This window comes from Zosterops lateralis (genome assembly GCF_965231275.1).
Source record: "Zosterops lateralis genome assembly, chromosome: 11".
Taxonomy (NCBI): domain Eukaryota; kingdom Metazoa; phylum Chordata; class Aves; order Passeriformes; family Zosteropidae; genus Zosterops; species Zosterops lateralis.
The window spans coordinates 11,096,786-11,115,691 of record NC_139771.1 but is presented as its reverse complement, the minus strand read 5'-3'; positions in this window follow the sequence as shown (position 1 = coordinate 11,115,691).

Genomic DNA, 18,906 nt, shown 5'->3' with positions numbered 1-18,906 from the left:
GGGCGAGGGGTTCACCCGCCTCCTTCTCATTGCGCTAAACGCTGGCTCAGGGCTTCCCACCCAACCTCGACCAAAATTACACCGAGACACAAACTGTTCTTGGGGTGTCTGGGGCACTTTGCCTGTGTCACCAGAGAGACTAAGGGGTATCTCGTTCTTTAAAAGCAGCCCGACAACTGCTTTGTCAAAATCAGAAACTAGCTGGGAGAGGATTAGGTCACTGGAGAGAGCCCGGAGTTGGGAAGCTCTTCTACTCTACTCTTCTACTCTGCTCTCCCAGTCTGAGTGGTGAGAGACCAAAAATAATCAGAAAAAAAATCACTTTTCTTTTCTGTTGTTTGCAGTTTTTGACTGGTAAAAAATTCTCCTCAAAGGCAGAGTTCTGCACAGTGCACAAGTCAAGACCACGTCACTTCCCTTGGTTATCACCCACAGGTGGAAAAATTATCAGAAAATGAACCCCCAAGAACCTGCAACCCCAGTATAAACCCCCTGCACCGAATACACAAGGATGAGAGAAACCCAGTGACCTCAGCCCAAAGGTTTTTAGGCTGTGAAATCTGACTGGCCCAGAGAACAGTATGGAATCCAAACGTGGCCTTTGGGGATCTTCACAGCCAAAAACCTGCAGCCCTGCTGTGCCCAGATGGTCCCAGGCTGTCCCCCTGATGGGAGTGGGCACCAGGAGACATCCACTCTGCCCAGATCGCAACAATGGGGTTTTTTTCCCTCCTCCCACCCTCAAAGACGCCTTTGCTTATCCAGCCTCAGGAGCAGAAAGGCTGAGCAGCCGGGCTGGGGAGCAGCGCTGGGTCTGACCAGAAGGTGTGTCAAAGTTTTCCAGAAGCCATCAGCAGCTCTTTAAGCTTCTTGACAGCCAGGATAACAAATTGTGTCTGTGGAGCTCTGGGGATCCAGGGTGGAATTAAAATGGGTAATGAATAGAGCCATTTTTTCAGGGGATCACAACTGCAGATGCATGAAGGGTAGTGGGCAAAAGGTGCTGGAGAGGCACACGGGGAAGGGACACAGGGTGACACAGGGTGGCACAGGGGGGGCAGCATTCCTTCACCGCTGGTTCTGCCCAGAAAGGAAGGCACTTTGCTGTCTGCCGGACGGTTCTCATCCTCTGCCTGCTGCTACGGGCCCCTCTGGATCACCCGTGTCCATGAAGAGGCAAGCAGCCCCTTTGTCCACCCCGCCATGCTCATGTTCCTGGGAATTCTCTGGCAGAGGCCTTGCTGGGCTGGCAGCACCACTCTTCATTTCAGTAAGAGGATCTTCTTGAAGGGGATCAGGAGAAAGACGAGTCTGTGAATATCCTAATTTTCTTAGCCTGTCATACTGGCAGTGATGCACACCTTGATTTGGGAAGAGGTTTGATGGGATGGGTGCTGGGAGCTGTGGGTGTGGGACAGACTCTGGGGGCCCCTGCCAGGTCTGTGACAGGAGATGGGTCTGGACATCAGTGCCAGCATATGGGACCCAGGTAAGGACACTCAGCCACAATGTGGTAAGACAGACAGCCAGTGGGATAGCTCGCTCTGCTCTTCTCAAAGCTGATCCCCAGCTCCCAAAAGACCCGCCCTGATGACTGTGTATCCACCAGCCGACAAATCATGCATACACCAGCCCATCCCCGGCGGGGAGGGAGGTCCTGCAGAGATCCCCTCTGGCAATACCTACTCCGGCTGAGCTCCTTCCCAGCTCCTTCATCCCCAGCCCTGTGACTCATGACGGTGCTTAATTAGCAGGATGCCTGATGCAGACACCTGTCAACTCCTCCGAGACAACCAGCATTTCACGTTAGCTGCCCCGGGGCTGTTCGGCAGGAACAGCTCGCTCTCGTATTGATATTCCTTCATCTCAGCCTATTTTCCAAGCCGTCAAGCTGCCATCTCAACCCTCCCAGGCCTGGCAGTGCTAGGGAAAGCAGACTCATGTCCATCAGCTCCTAGACTTTGATCCCACCTTAGCAGCCACTCAGGAGGGCTGGAACCAATTTGTGCTTCCCCTGGCAGTCTGACATCCCCACACAAGGTGCACCGAGCACACACTTCGAGTCAGGGCAATGTTGAAGATAGGGAAAAAGTCACTGCCCCATTCCCCAGGTCCACGAGGCTCCAAGATGCACCACCATGGCCCTGGCATCACTGCCACATGGTGCAGGGGCACCCCTCTCACTGGGAGCCAGGGCAACAGCCAGTAGAAGACACACTGGGAGACTTTGTGTCCTTTGGAGAGCTTCTCCTCCCCTGCTCTGCTGCAGCCCACTGTACTGCTATTTATTCCCACCCCTGCCAGGGTCAGCTGAGGACCATTTCCATGGAGCAGATTCACCTCTTCCCTCACTCTTACAATCATGCATCCCTGTCCACTTCCCAAAGGCCTTCTGGTCCTCCAGGAATGCAGGGAGCAGAGATTCTGTGCTGAGCATGTGTAGGCACAAGGGAAAGGCTGCAGCAGCCTAAGAACATCCCCCCTGCATTTCATCCATGGGGAGAAGGCAGAAAATGGCACTATCAAGATCGGATGATGCATCAGTCAGACAAAGCTTCAGGCCATAGCTCCTTCCACTCCTAGGTGCACGGCTCCATTTCTAGGAGGACTGTTTTCCTCATGACTCAAGTCAGTGGAAAGATCAACACCAAATCCTTTGGTGGCTCAAAAATTCACCTCTGTCACATGGAACAAGTGGGTGGCCATGAGACACCAAGGAGTCCCTTCCCTTTCTCCAGTACCCATGTAAAATTAAAATGGACAAGGAAGAAGCTGCTGTAAATAATGCATTTGTGGTACACTACACAGCTTCGGGAGCACATATGCATTGTCTAGTCTTATTTAAAGAAACCCAGCCCTGCCTGAGTCATTAAAAATGCATCCTGGTTTCAGCTTCATCCCATATACACTCACCACTGTGAAGCAGGTGGTTCAGTGGCTATTTTCATGCCTTCCCTCTCTCAGCTGGGCCTGGGCAGCCCCATGCTGTTCCAAGTGAGGCCTCTGGGTCACATGAAAAATTCACGCACTTGGCATCAGGCATTTTCCATCCCCGTGCTGCTGCTCCTCCCTCACACCTGGGCCCGAAGATCCACTCTCTGCTGCTGCCTCCAGACCCCAGCAGCATCCTCCAAGCTGATAAAGGATGCTAAGAGAATTCTAAGCCCTGGTCTGGCCACTGCATCCATCCCACCACTTTTCTATCCCACTGCCTTCTCCCCACCTCCCTCTGGCCAGTCTTAGTTCTCCATCACATATTCCCCTTGCTCATACCCTGCATCTCCTCCTCATAAGTATCTGCACCTACCCCTGCAAGGACAGATGGGCACCCTGGGGTGCTCTCACTGACCAAAGGCAGAACCCTCAGCCACACTCAGCCCATCTCCCTGTCAGAGGGGCGACCACGAGGGTTTGAATGACCACAGCAAAACCTGGAGCAGAGGCATTATCCACAGCTTGTAGCACCCTACTTGTCTGGGAAATACTGACAGCAACCCACAGGTGGGATAGGCTGGCAGCACCAACTGGGCACGTGGACACCCAGCCATGTGCACACAGCCAGTGTCTGCCTGGGCTCCCACCTGCATCTCCTGCATCTCCCCCGCCATGGAAGAGCTCCTCCAGAGACACTGCAGGAAAACCTGGGAAATAACACGTGCCTGCGACATCAGCAATTAAGGAACATTAATTATAATAATAATAATTATCACAAAATAGCATTTTTATGGCACAATATTATGCTGAAAGATTTACAACATACTGAATCATGAAATTCGTAATTAAAGTTATTTTAGTTTCTAATTTTGCTTTAATTCTATTCCAATAAAAGATAGGATAAATATACCTTTAAAAAATCTGCAGAATCCATTACTTAAGACAATTTCCCTATACAGGGATGTTATATTGCAGCACAGAAATCCCTTGAGGAGCATCACGAACCTTGGTGAGGAAGAAACGTTCAGGCCTGTGAAATACCAAGTGCCACAAGCCTCACCCCAGGGCAGCAGGACACTGCAGCCTGAGGGCACCTGTGGCCTCTTGGCTTGAGCTTCCTGGCCATGAACCTTCCTGATGTGAGTTTGTAATTCACTGTGTTCCTTCTGGTTCTGGGGTGGGAGAAACTGGAGAGCCTGGCAGCCAGAGGAAGAGCTGAGCTGGGTTTGTTCTTCACAGCACTGCCAGAGGAGTAATTGCATCACCATTATGAGCATAATGGTGTAGGATGGAGCAGGGATGTTTTCCTCTGGCTCTGACTTCAGTCTGTGCACCTGTAACAGTTGGTAGGAGAGAAGGCACGAAGAGAGGACTCAAATCCCAGCCTTCCATGGAAAAATTATTAATGACTAAAGCGGTTTTTACAGAATTGAAACCCAACCTGTAATTGTTTTGATGAAAGTTCATCACCACAGTAAGAAAAGGTGCAGGGAGGAAAAGGAAAAAAAGAAATTCTTTTAGACATGGTCAAAGGTCTACTTCTTGGAAGAAAGATTACCATTGTAAAAGAGTTTTTCAGTTCCCTTATGTGAACAAACCCCATAACATTGACCAAGTCAAAATCAGAATACAAAGAATCAGAATACAAAGCCTGATGCTTGCCACAGCAGCCCACTCTGACTGCCCCCTATCTTGCAGCACGGGAATCTTGTATCGCCCCACTCCGAGATGCATTTTAAAATCTCAGATTCTCTACCCAAACAAACAAGTCCAGACTCTGCTTTGCTGGACGTGCACCACCAGCTAGACTCGTGTGGGTTGAGCCATCCCCACCTCGATGCCTCCCTGTGTTAGGAGTCCTGGGGTCACCCTCAACCGGCTCCAGATCCCCTTGCCTGGGAGCTGTGCCCCACTTTCCCTGACAACACCAAATAGCACAACAGGAGGGAGGGGAAATGGATGAGCTGATGGGCTTGGGAGACTATTTAACTCCAACACCATTGCCATGTACTCACAGTCCTGGCTGTGCCCCCGAAAAAGCTGTCATGGGGTACAGGCATCACATCCAGCCCTCAAGAGCCAGCATAGGCCAGCTGGCACATCACTGTCCCACAGTGGCTATACTCATTTGGCCTGAAAGCCAGAGGATGTGCCACATCCCCTTGTCCACAATGCCATCCCCACTTGCTGCCTTTAAGGAGTCCCCTCCTCCTGACCCGAGCTGTTGTGTAATGCTGGGGCAACTCCTCACAGTGATGGAGCAGCCACAGGGCAAGCAAGGGACCTTCCAGTCCCTGCCCAAAGCAGTCAGCACGGCCGACTGCCTCCGAGCCCAGCCTGAGCCCTGCTCCACAGGGAGCCCCTCCTGGGACTTAACTCCTCCATAATTAATTTAAGTGCCTCTGTGCTGCCCACTGGGCCTCCCGAGCACAGATTACTCACCTCGCCGTGAACGCAGGGAACATTAAGAATGTGTCTGGAAGATGAGAGGTCTTGGCTCCCTGACAGCCCCTAGATGATGGCTGGTTTGGGAGGCAGCTGAGGCAACACCAGTCCTCAGAAAAGCAGCAGGTCTGCCAGAGGATGATCCCAGCATTCACATTTGCAGATGGCTGGGGGGGAGACAAGAACTCCCCAAAAGCTGAGCAGGAATGGTGGAGTATGCATTTGAAGGGAAGGGTGAAGGCTTTAACTAGAAGAGATGCCTATGTTGCCAGTAAGGTCTTTAATTGATTCTGGGAGAGTGATTTCTAAATTACATCCTGACGTGTACACTGCAATCAATAAATGCATTAAGGAAGGAGCCTGCATGCCGTGGGTTGTGCTGCTCCACATCATTCCCACAGCCAGGACCCTGCTCCCCGCCTCTCCAGCCACAGAGGAATCTCTGTGAGCAGCAGGGCTGGGTGCTGCAGCACCTGGGGATATGCCCCACAGAGCATCCCTCTCCAAGCAAGTCCCCCCACACCTGGGAAGGATCCCGAAATACTGACTTTTCCAAGGATTAGTGCCATGGTTTGGCAGCAGAAACAGAATATTGTACCAGGATGGTGCTTCCACTGCAGCCTTGAGCTCCTACTCTTACCCTGCTCTCTGTCTCCTGGGTACTTCTTACAAACCAATTCAATTTGGAAAACCAAGAGTGAGGCAGAGTGGTCCTTTCCATAAGGATGTGCCAAAAATCCTGAAGAGCTTGGCTGTCTGCCTATTTTAAGACGACAGCTTTAGGAAAGGGTTTACCATCTTTAGGAAGGGTTTAGTGATTTGAAGAAGCTGCCTGGAAGTTCCTGCTCTGCCTGCACACTCCCCTGCCACATCCCTGCTGCCTGAACAGAGATATGGAAGCTAGGAAAACAAAAGCAAATACAAACACTTCAGTCTATTTATTAAAAAAGTTTACAAAATGATGAGTGAAAGACAGCTAATGATGCATCGTATAGTTAGTGCCAGGGAAAACATTCTAAATTAAAATCCTCAAATATGAAAAGAATCAACATTTAATAAGACAGTTAATGTATGTTATTTAAATGTCACTTCATTATTAAAAGTGTATATTTTTTGAGGTTTAATAACCATGTAATTGAGGCATCTTTTCTATAGTTAAACCTTGGCAAATATGTTTTTCATAATTAGCCAGTATTTATTTAACATGCAATAACCATCGCATTAAATTTAATGACTTCAATTAATAGCTACAAAGGGGCCTTTTTTAATGTCACTATGTATTCTTAAAGCCAGTTCCCGATGCAGTGCCATGAGGAAGCTCAGCCACCTGGGGGTGACCAGGGAGGGCAGGCCCTGAGCCAAGCCACGGGGCTTTGCTGGTGCCTCATTGCAGGAATGGTGTGCAGGTGGGGAGGGGATGCTGCATGTCCCAGCCAGGGCTTGGGTGTCACAAAGAAGGGGATGCCCCAGAAACCCTGTGGGGACCAGCCCATCCTTGCTGGACCTTCCCACCCCACACACCCTGCTGCTGGAAGTGAGGCTGAAGGGCAATATCTTGGGGCAGTGAGGCAGCAGAAGCTCAGCCTGACACAACCACAGCTGAGCCTCGTAGCCCACATTAGAGAACAGCCCAGGGTAAATTAACTCCTTTAACGAACCATCCAGTACAGAGTTATTAACTGGCTCATAATAAACCCCAGCAGGACACTGAGCCTGCTGCCATCCCACTGGGCTCCAGGCTATAGAACCTCACCCGATTAGCAAGGGAAGCCCCATCCTGCAGACATGAACCACCTCTAGAGCCCCTGCACCTCCCTGACCCTTGGCAGGAGCTTTGCTGTCACCTCCCAAGATCCCTGCATCCCCATGAGCTCTCCCTCCTCCCTCAACCCTGGCAGAACCCCCAGATGCCTCTTCCCCATCTTTTGGGCCCCTGCTCTTCCCATGAACCTCAGCCTATGTGCCAGGGACTTGGATTTGTCTGATGGCAGAAGTACCTGAGGAATAGAGCAGGGAAGAGCTGTGTTGCCACATGTGGCAAACGGGGAAGCAAACTCAGGAACACAGAGGCAATCCCTTGGAAAGCAAAATCACTGTTTGTGCAAAGCAGCACACCAGAAACACATCACCCCTGTGCTCTGTCAAAGGTGCTGGAGTACAGAGCCATGGCAGCCAGTCCCAGGGCAGGCTGCAAGTGAGGTGCTCCCCCAGGGACCCCAAAATGCCAATGGCCAAGGCCAGCATGGCCCCCTGGCTTGCCCTGGTTGCAGCTGGGGGAACCCTTGTGTTTCCCTGAGCCCCAGTGTCCACCTCACCTGGGGAAGTGATGCCAGCTGCAGGCACCAGATCAGGTCACATCCTCCTGACTTGCAAACCAGTGAGATCACGTTGGAAAGTGCTCACAGCAGCCAGGAGATTCTGAGGAGGTGATTGCAAGCTCTACTTTTCTTTTTCAGTTTTTTTGAGCTAGAACGAGACTTAAAAGACACTAAATCCTTGAAGGCAAAAGATTATAGATTGGACTATACCTCTGACTGCACTGGCCTAGGCTCAGTGTGACTTGGATCATCCTAGGACAGAGATCCAGCTCTAGAAGAGTCAACATCCCCGAAGATACCCAGCACATGGCCCTGGTGCTTTTCTTGCACCCCCAAATTATTCCTGCCCCTTCCAGCCTTTTCCTTCAGGACATGACAGGGGCTGTGGGGCAGCCACCATCTCACTGCCTCAGTGTCCCTGGCACCTCCTTCCCCAGCTAAAACCCTCTGAGGCCATTTGCAAGGAATGGTCAAAACACACCAAGGCTCAAGCAGATTGGGGAAGCATATGTCTCCACACATATCCCAGAGCATGGAGAGAGATGCCAGCAGCACTTCCAGCCTCCGCTGGGCAACGCACCGGCTGCCTGCCCCATGTGCAGCGAGGCAGCAACATTCAGCAGTGATCACTGAATCCCAATTAATTGTGGTATCGGTATTTAAAGGACCCCATTGTGACAAGGCTGCCACGAGCTGGCTGCAGCCATCTGCTCCCCTGGCCTGGGGACCCTGATGCCTGTGGGGGACAGACCAGCGATTTCTGACTCCTACCCTCTCCTCCCTACAGCTAGGCTGGATAGCCTGGCCAGGATGGTTTGTAGAGCCGATGGGGTTATTTAGTGCCTCAAACCAGGCACAGGCTCCCATCGGCGCAGCTGCCAACCTGCAAACAGCTGCCTGCACCGATGTGGCCATAAATTACCCGCGGAGCCATTGGGGACCCGCACCGGAGGGCAGGCAGCAGCGGCTGCGCCCCGCACGGAGCCCGGAACAGGCAATTAATCCTCGTTAGCAGCTTGACGGGGAGATGGGCTCGCTGGGCGTGCGGCGTGGGGCGGCTGCTCCTGCAGCACGGCTCTCTCCCCTCTTTGTACCCCTCCTTCCCCAGTGTCCTCCTCTCGGCGCAAATCCTCCTTTGCCTGTCCCACCTCCTCCCCTCTCCTGCCTCTTCTAGTTATCCTTGTTTCCTGTTGTCCCTCTCCACCTTTCCTTCCACCTGCCCTGCCAGCACTGCACTCCAAAGTCGCTCCCTGGCCCTGCTCCCATCCCCAAAGCCGGGGCGGGGCTGGTCCCTGCCTGCCACACTCGACTCCCAGGAGATGCCCAAGAGCCCGTTCAATGGCCACTGGGACTTGGGCATCCTGTGCCACAGTCTCAGGGACCTTCTGCCTTTCCAGGGAGTAAGATAAAAACATGACAAGGCCACTCTCAGGGTCCAGACCCCCAGTGCTGCAGCCCAGCCATCAGGGACACGAGGCTCCCTGGGCATGGGCAGAGTGCAGCCCGGCCAGGACAGCCCAGCAATGCTGAGAAGGGACGTGACATCCCTGAAGCAAGCAAATGCCGTTTCTCACACAGCAGATGGCAAATCCCACAGCAGGGAGGGGAAGAGGGGTGCCCATTAGCACCCCCAGCTATCGCCTTAACTCTGCATCTCCCTTTTCAGGGCTGGGAGCCAGCACTAGGCTCCCAGGCTCTCCCCTCCACCACTCTCTCCCTGCCAGCTCCAGAGATCCCCAAGGACACCCCACACAACCAGGGACCAGCTTCTGACTCGTGTCCCCAGCCCTCTGCACCCAGGTCCATCAGTCATTGCTCCAAGAGGAACCACAAAGCTGCAGCAAAAAGGACCCTAATTTTAAAGCAAATAACAATTCTAGAATAAATAAATAAATAACAAGCCCGAGCACAAGTCTGCTTTTAAATTCAAATGTGCAATATGGCCCAGAGCCTCAGAGCCAGAAGGAAACTACAGATTTGGGCAAGGAAACAGAGAGTATTTCACTTCAGCTCAGTCCAAGCCATCATGATTTACCCAGCAGTGGGGGAGGTGGGGAGAATACTGCTCCCTGAGGGCTCTGCAGCTTCAGCAGATACCCCATGCTCTCCACCCCCAGGCTGCTGCCCCTGGACTTAAAAGGTTTCTTCAGACTCTCACATCCCACCTCAGCTCTTCGTCACGTCCCACCTATTCCACTTCAGGGTCACGGCTGTGCCAGGATAAGGAGTTTTCCTTGGGGCTCCTGTTGGAACTTCTCGGACAATGGACATCATGGTCCTGTCCTGCTGGGAGCCAGGACTCTCCAGCCCCAGCATGACACCAAACAGAACCCAACACCCAGCCCTGTGCAGGGGTTCTCTGGAGTCACAGACATACCAGTGGCCACAGGGGTGGCTTTCCAGCTCAGGCTGGGCACTTCTGGGGCAGCAATGCCAGGATCTTTTATTCTCTCTCCACATCTACCTGGAAGGAGGTTGTAGCCAGGTGGGGATCAGTCTCTTCTCCCAGGTGACAAGTGACAGAACAAGAGGAAACAGCCTCAAGTTGTGCCAGGGGAGGTTTAGATTGGACAGGAGGGAAAAAAATTTCACTGAAAGGACTGTCAAGCATTGGAATAGGTTGCCCAGGGAGTCTCCCTCTCGGGCAAGCAAACAGGGAATATTTCCCTTCGGCTCAGTCCAAGCCGTCATGGGCATCACCCAGACAATATTGAGAGCCCGTTCCATCCTCTCGGCACACTCAGGGGGGCCGCTGCTTGTCCTGCATCGGGCCGGGACCCTCCCCGAGATGCGCCCAGGGCAGCGGGGGACCCGCCCGGCCCCGGCCCCGGCCCCGGCCCGCTGGAGCGGCGGCGGCAGCGCGGGCCGACAGTGCCACCTGCTGCTGCTGCCGCCGGCACCGGGCCCCGCTCCGCATCCCTCGGCTCCGCGGGGCGCTGGGACCGGCGCGGGGGAGGCGACAGGAGGTGACAGCGAGCCCGGAGCAGGGGGACAAGTCACCGTAAATCCCCAGACCTGTTTTCCCACCGTCAGCAGACGCCCGAAGCTCAGCACCGCGCACCCCACGGCAGGTGCGAGGACGAGCTGGGGAAGGGCATGAGGGGCACGGTCGTGCCCAGGGCTGGTCTGGGACAGAGGAGCCGCAGGACCCGGGGCGCACAGCCCCCACACCCCGGGGTGGATGTGTCACCCAGGCCCCCGCATTCCCGCAGCCACAGCCCGAGAATGACCCTTCATGCTCCGCACAGGGAGGCTGAGGGCAGCCGCTTCCAGCCCTGCTGGCACTGAGGATATTCCTGGAGCTTGAAACAGGACCGCTCCTGAAAACAAACACAGTTTCCCCTAAAACCATGGGGACAATACAGTAGGGCATCACCCCTAAGCAAAAAGAGCAAAGTGCGGGGGGGGGAGCAGGGTCGGCTCCTGCGGGGTGTGAAGCGCACGGGAGGGTGAGACAGAGCGTGTCACCGTGTCACCACAGCCCCACACACGGCTTTCATGGCCCTGACGCAGTAATCCAGGGATACAAAAGCTGCAAAATGCTGTGACATCCCCATAGCCCCTGTGGCACATGCACATCATCCACAGCAAACGTGGAGAAAAAGGTGGGGACCAAGCACGGCGTGTGGGGAAATCTGCTTCACAAATTACCGTTAGTACCAAATGTCCCTTCTTATCAAGACTGGATGGGTATTCAATTTTCTCTTCAAACGCCTGCCTTCTGAAATGGTAATAGAATTTCAAATCTAGGGGAAAAGGGAGGAGAAAAACTGAATATGCAAGGATTAACAATGAGAGAGACAAAGAAAGAAATTATACCAAAAAAATATAGTCAGAGCCTTTGCAGGAATTAATTAAATACAAATATAAAGAGAAAATTAAGTCTCATGCTTAGGAGGGGGGAGAAAAGGGATATTTTCTGAGTTTAATTAACCTTTTTTTGCCAAGAACAATGAAGAGGAAGGGGAAAGGAGGGAGAGGAGAGCAGAAACTCATAACTGTTTTGCCTTGCAGGAGATAATTACAGAAGCCAGCCAGGTCAGGGTCTGCCCACACGAGTTTGGGGTGCGTGGGTCTGGCTCATTCATGCCCTGGGATTGTGTGCACATAATAGCTCATTTGTTGGCTTTGACTGGGACATAGATTGGGAGGAGCAAAGGCAGAGCTGGGGAGGGCTGTGGTCCCCAGGGGGGTTCATCTCCTCCCAGCAGGGTCATGGGGAAGGGGAGAGTGTTGACCATCAGTGGGAGGTGGCTGGTGGCCATGGTGGCTGCCAGGGCTGTGAGACAATCTCCATCCCCACACTCCTAAATATTTTGTTTGCAGGTTTGAGATCTGTGGTGCTCAGAGGCATGAGTCACAAGGTGAAAGCTTGGGGGTCTCATGGGGTTTTGAAGCAACTGTTGCAAAATTAATGGTCTTTGTGACCACTGGCCCCGCCTGGGGAAAGTGGAGGATCCAGGCAGTGGTAGCAGAATGAAAAGTGACACAAGGAAAGGAAAGGTGATGCTGATGTTTGCATGAGCACCTGCCTCCAGGTCCTTGCCCCAGTGCCTCTCTTCTCTACTGCTGCCCATGTAGGAGCTGTTTGGCCACAGCCTGGACTCCAAAAGATGGGAAGTGACAGATTTGGAGAGTAGAACCTCTGGAAACATTACCAGCAGGTCAACACTGTCCCCAGCTGTAAGGAGCAGCACTGCCTCTGGGCACTGCCAGACACTCAGGCTTACACCTGCCAGCCACATAATGACATTCAGGGCCACTCACACAACCCCAGGGACAAGGAACGATGGAAATGGGCCCACAGGCCTGGAAGTGCTGTCCTGAACAGGTTGCACGATGCTTTTCACTACTTCCTTTTGACACCTTGGTGCCACAAGGTCTGGAGTAGGACCTGACTAACACCAGCTGGGTGAGGCAGAAACTTCCCAAGGACTTGTGACATGGGCCACTGCCCACAGAGGTGTCCTCTACCCAGGCACCACAAGCTCTCCCAGATCAGTGCAAGGCCCCCTCCTCACCTCCAGCCCCATCTCACCATGGTCACACCACCACCCATCACACATTGCTTGAGTGGGCAATGGAGAACCTGGGGTTCTGCACTCCTGGACAAGGCTGCAGGCAGCAGAGCTGGTTTTCCACCAAGGGCCAGCTGCATTGAAGTTTTAGCTGGATAACAGAGAGAAAAATTCATCATTCCCAGGCAAGCAGCTCCTGAAAGGCAGAAGCTGAAGACACGGACCTCTGCAGAGGTCTGGCCTTACCAGCAGAGCATCACCCAGGACAGGCAACAGATTATCTAGGAAGTAGGACAGGGTGATTAATAAGTTAAAATCAACACTAGCAAGTGTTTATTTAACAAACACAACTCCTTATCTGTCCAGGAATAGATTGCAGAATTATTCAAGAGTCTTCAGTGCAAATTATACTGAGTATAAAGACTGTTTCAATTGCAAGCTAGGAATATTACTGTGAAGTGTACAAGGTATGTGGTAAATTATGTAACCTATTTATGTAATTTATAAATTGAGTTACATAAATTAGCTACACCAGGTACAGCATGAATGTCAAATTGTATTGTGACTCAATTGTCACAATAATGGCTCAGCATCAGATTAGCTCAAGGATTAATCCAGACAGTATAAAGTCTGGATGTTACAAAAAAATAAATATTAAACTGTACACTAACAGCTCAAACTAGAAAGTCATTAGCATTAATAAAGTGCAACCACTCAATTATTTGTCAGGGGAAGTAAAATGAGGCAGAGTCAGCAGGATCACTTTGCTTTTCAGTTTGCACAGATGTGGCCACAGTCAGTGCCCTGCTGTAGGGAAGGCAGAAAGTACCTAAGGCTTCTCCAGAAGTCCCTGTCTCACTCCTCGGGTAGGGAGTATCTCTGTTAACAGGAAGGGGATACAAAATCACTGATCACTTTGCATTAAGAAGTTTGTACTAAGGGCACCATTACACTACTTGGTACACTGCGTACAGGTCCAGGGAAAAGTCCATTCATTTATTGTACAGCTCTGAGACTCACATGCCATACTCAATGACCCAAATTTTCAGGGCTTGGAGAATCCTTAGAAAACCTGGACCAAGGCCAGTAGTTAAGTTCCCAAGAATCAAAGGTACATTTTCAACCACTCCTCTTCCCTGAGCACTTCCTCTTCACTCCCATAAACTACTCAGTCCCCAGGGAGGGAAAACCCTGGGGGAAGCACAGCCTCTTTGGACATACAAACACCATGAGAAGGCAGACACTTCTCCTGCAGTCAGCAGGCAGAGATTTGATATAACTTTAAAAACTTGAAATGGACTTTCAGGAGAATATGTAGGGATATACAGCAACAAGAAGAAATATTGCAGACTGGTTTACAAATTACTTATCCCTAAAATCTAAGGCTGGATGGAAGCGATCTAATTCTTGTGAGCCAGATGGAACAAAGGAGAGCATGGAGAGCCAGGAGCTCTTCCCAAGGAACCTTGTTCACAGGATAGCCCTGTGGGCAGGAGCAGGGCTGAGCCATCTTTCATGCTTTTTGCAACATGGTCCAGGCTCTCAAACGATGGTGAAAGGGTTCCAAGTTTCGGAAGTTTTCACCTTGTATTCCTAATTAAAATCCAATCTTGTTTCAAGTTGAGAATGGCAGAATTTTGCCCTCCTGAGAACAGCTGTGACTGTACTGTCATCTGCATGCTCAGGAGTGCTGCAAGGTAGCAGTGTTAGAGCTCCCAGTCTCAGGGGTGACTGCAAGGAGATCTGGCACAGTTCTCTTGAGTACAACTTAATAAAACCTCCCTGTAATGGCTTTGCTTGGTTTTCCCAGAAAGCTGAGTTTGGATCTCCAATCCCACGAGGTAAGCATTGGTTGGCAGTGATCAAGTTCACAGTCAGAAGAATGATATAGATCACTTTAAATTTATGGTGTGCACATGGGTCTCACTTTTCTGTGCAATTCCTGGGAGTCTTCCATTAAGTTTTTTTAACCAGCAGAAGAACCAGAGTTTGAAACATCAGCCCATCAGTCACAAAGAAGCAAATGTATCTTTCTCCTGATGCCATACTTGGATACTGTCACCTCAACATTGGATTCCTATGACCTAGAGGGATCTAATCACATTCATTGCTTCAAAGTAGCCTCAAATAAAACTCCTTGAGTTTTGGATCAGCAGTGAGCCACACAGGACCACCTGCAGCCTCAGAAGAGGACATCTGCTTTGTTTTCTGATAAGCTGAGGAGCCAGATCCTGCTGGCTGAGGGTACTTTCACAAAGCTAATCAGCTTAGACTCTGAAGTATGAACCCTCTTCCTTATCTGTTTGGCCACAGACTAAATGGCAATCCTTTCCTTCAGACAGTAAGGTTCCTTCTTCCTAGCACTGGTCAATGTGGCCAACCAGTGGCTGGGTGGAACCAACAGCTGGCACTGAGGTTTCACAGCTGGATATTAAATACATTACTGTGGATTTTCTGTTTTGTAACCCACCCTCCAGTTTGGAAATGTATACTTCAGGATACCAGAATGCACTATATAAAAATAACTAGAATGGAGTCTTCAAACCAATGGATGAGTATTTTCTCTTTTTGTAACCTCTAAGTTAAAGACCCTATAACACTGCATAAGCACCTGATTTAAGTCTGGAAGAAGCCCAGCACACAGATAATTCTACTGCTTTCAGGTTACACTCTGTTTGGACACCTCTGTGTGCCTTCCCACTGAGATGCAGTGACAGAACTGTACTTAGGAGCAGACACCCAGTCTATGTGGCCACCACAAATCCACAGTGTGATCCATTTAATTCAGTAAATTGCAATCCAAGGAAGTTGCCAATAGTTGGCAAGAGCACTCTGGAAGGTAAAGAGTAGAGGGGAAAAAGTCCCAATGCAAAATTTACTTATTTTCCTTTGCAAAAGAAAAATAAGTAAGCATGGATTAAAGGGACTACAAAAGCTGTTTCAGTGAGGCAGTCCACGAAGAACAATTTCTCTGCCTTTTGTAATCTTTTATTTTGGCTGATATGATTTAAGCTAAGTCCTGAACTGGCATTTCCCCTCTGTCTCATTAAAAGCCACAAAGCTCCATTGCAGTCACTGGCCAGGCTTCTTCAGCAGTTGAAAGGCTACTAAAGGAAAAGCAAAGAATTAATTTTTAAAATGCCATGTTCGCACATGGCTTTATCAAATGGCAAGAGTTCAAATCTCTCCCTTGGTTCAGACACTTGGAGGAGGACTGCAGGCAGCACTGGCAGAGTTCCTGTTTACTTGTTTTATGATGGTTGTAACGAGGAACCCATTAAATTAATAGCCGTGCTTTATTTTTAATGTTATGTTTAGCTAATCCTGACTTACAGTGGCACTCCCCATTCACAGAAAATAAAAATCAAACTCACTATGATGATGGACTCCACCACCAAGAAAACGGGTACAGCGGGATGTTCAAGAGGTCACAGGAGGGAAAAAATAACATCCTTTTCATTTCTCCTGAGGGAGTGTCACTCATGTCCTCCACTATTGGCCATTAGAGAGACTAAATCAGACAGTTCAAGGACTAAATAACATAAAAGCTCTGCCCCACTGGCAAGGAGGAGATGCCCACCCAGAGACTCCAGCAGAGCTGCTCATGAATGGATGATGCAGAAGGCACAGCTGGAGTGTCTGGGTCTCTCCAAACTGTTTTCTGGTCTTAAACATTGAAGGTAACTTTTTTTTTCATTCTCTAGAGCAGGCAGTAAAAATTGTATAGGACTGAAGTGCACACACCAGTTTGCCAAAAATGTTACCACTAGATGGGAATGAAGACAATTTACCCTGCAGCTGTCACCCCAATATCAAGACAGTATTCAAAAAGGATTTTGAAACTAAGCTTTCAGGGATCCATAAGGAGGTGAACAGATTCTAACTCCTAAAAAAGATCCAAGTGAGCCAAAGGGCTTTGTTTCAACTCATGTCAATTAGCAAACCTGCTCCAAAGATACCAGAAATTATTTTTAAACACACTTTCTGGAAACAAAGGAGGGTGCGATGTAGGAATCAAAATGAAAATCCAGGTCCTTGCTGCCTCTTCTCCTACAGTCCCTGGCACAGCAGGCCTGCCATGCAATAGCTCCCATACAGAACAACACAGGGTAGCAGGAACCAGACAAGTGCTATCAACATCTCATAGGAAATGGCACAAGCGAAATGGCAGGATAAAGCACAAGCCATTCAACGAGGGCAACCAGGGAGAGCATCTAATTTAGGCCACTCACAAGGGGAAATGAGCTACAGGAGCAGTTTGTTACTTAGCCCTGAGGGAACAATTGATTTCAACTTGGAAAGAAAAGTTTGTGTGCTGCTCTCCCTAGGAAGACAACAGAGGAAAGTTTCCTGCCAAGCTCTGACCTCTATAGAAAGTCTGAAAGAGCACACGTGTCATTAAATCCAAGGCACACTTTTGACAGGGAGCTCTCCTGAGACCAGTGGCTGCTCCATTTGCTTCCTCTGGCTTTGCCCCAGGCTGCAAAACTACCACTCTGACAGCACAATTACACACCAGAGTGGGAGATGGAGGGGCAGCATTATACCAGCCTGAACAGCCTCAGCTCAAAGGTGATACAGCCCAGTCACTTCAGCCCACATCAACCTTCACTTCCCCAAGGAACTGAGAACAGGAAAAGTGAGGAGAAGCCAACACACACCAAGAGCAGAGTGATAGGGCTGACAAGGCAAGTGATCACACCCAGATTTGGACAAGGATAAAACCCACATGAATGGGAGCAGGTGTGGGGTTACATGTTGCAGGACACTGAACATCCCTTCCCATGAGTTCCAAAAAACGGCTGATAACACTTCAGTGCTGGATGCAACAGCCCACTGGACTTTTTCCCCAGGGGGCACAAGACAAGAGAAGAAAAAGGTGGTCTGGAGATACATACAAGACTGGCAGTGAAGCACCTGAGGGAGTCAGACACAAACAATTTATCAACAAGTTACAGACAAACACTTAACCAGTTTAGAAATAAAAAATAACAACAACTTGAAAGACAAATTGAAAAATTCTTCTTGGAAAAGGAGCACACAGCATGAGATCACAGGACTCAGCAGACTATAAAATAGGAAATGACACTTACTCTTCTCCCCCTACAGCTACACAAACCCCTACTATACAGATGACAGACACACTTGGCAATTGCCTTCTTCCTCCTGCCTCTCCTGTTATGGACAAGGCAGAGAAGGTAGCTGCCTAAATGCAGAGAGGATATTAGATAAAGCATCTTGCAAAGTCAAGTGTGAAATATTAACAACAGGAGGCAGCGGGTTGAGTTTTTATGCAAGATCACAAATTTGGTGCTTAGAGCGCCAGTGATGTTCTCACACACTGGAATCTCAAAGTGCTGCTTGCTGAATGTTTCATTTACAAAGCTATTGAAGCCTACTGGAAAATTTTTATCAGTCCTGTTATTTCCTGTATCTTCTCTAACTTCTCTGGTTTTGTTCTTTTCCCTTACTGCAATGCTAAGAAATTATGCATGAATAAAAAGGTTGCTCTTTCCGTTCATTTGCCAAGTTTTAAAACAATTCATACTCTTAAAGCAGGCACTCTGCAAGCTGTATTTTCACATGAAATTACCACAATTGTGTGCATTGCATCCGAATCGCTGGATGCATTTGTACACAAAATTACCCAGTTTGCAGAGAACTGCAATAACCAGGCGAGCAAAATGGACATGCACTGCTCAGCTGAAGGGAGCATTGTGCACCTGGCCATGGGCAGGTTTGGTTTTAGTTGGTGAAACAGATATTCCTGGTCACAAAAGAGCTGCTTTTTATCCAGCATAGACAGCAGCGGGGCTGGCTGCCTCTACCCCACCTCAAAGTTGCCTTTGGAGGAAACTGCCTCTAATTCAGCTTCCACAATAGATTCAGATCTTGTTTATCCTGCTGTCCTAGTTGTCCATTAATGCCAGCTGTGGAAAGTGGTGTGGAAACAACATCTATTCAACACTGGACACCAGGCTCCAGGAATAATGATCTCAGCCACTCTGGAGCATAACTGACACCTGCTGTCACAATCTTGCACATTAAAAAAATGGCTCTATATATCCAACAAGCAGTCAAGGAGAAACATAAAGGAGAGGGAGCCTAGGAGAAGTTGCAGGTTTTCTTCTTTCTTTTCAAGGGCCTTGGTACTACAGGAGCAGCAAAGATGAGGGGAAAAGAAACCATTC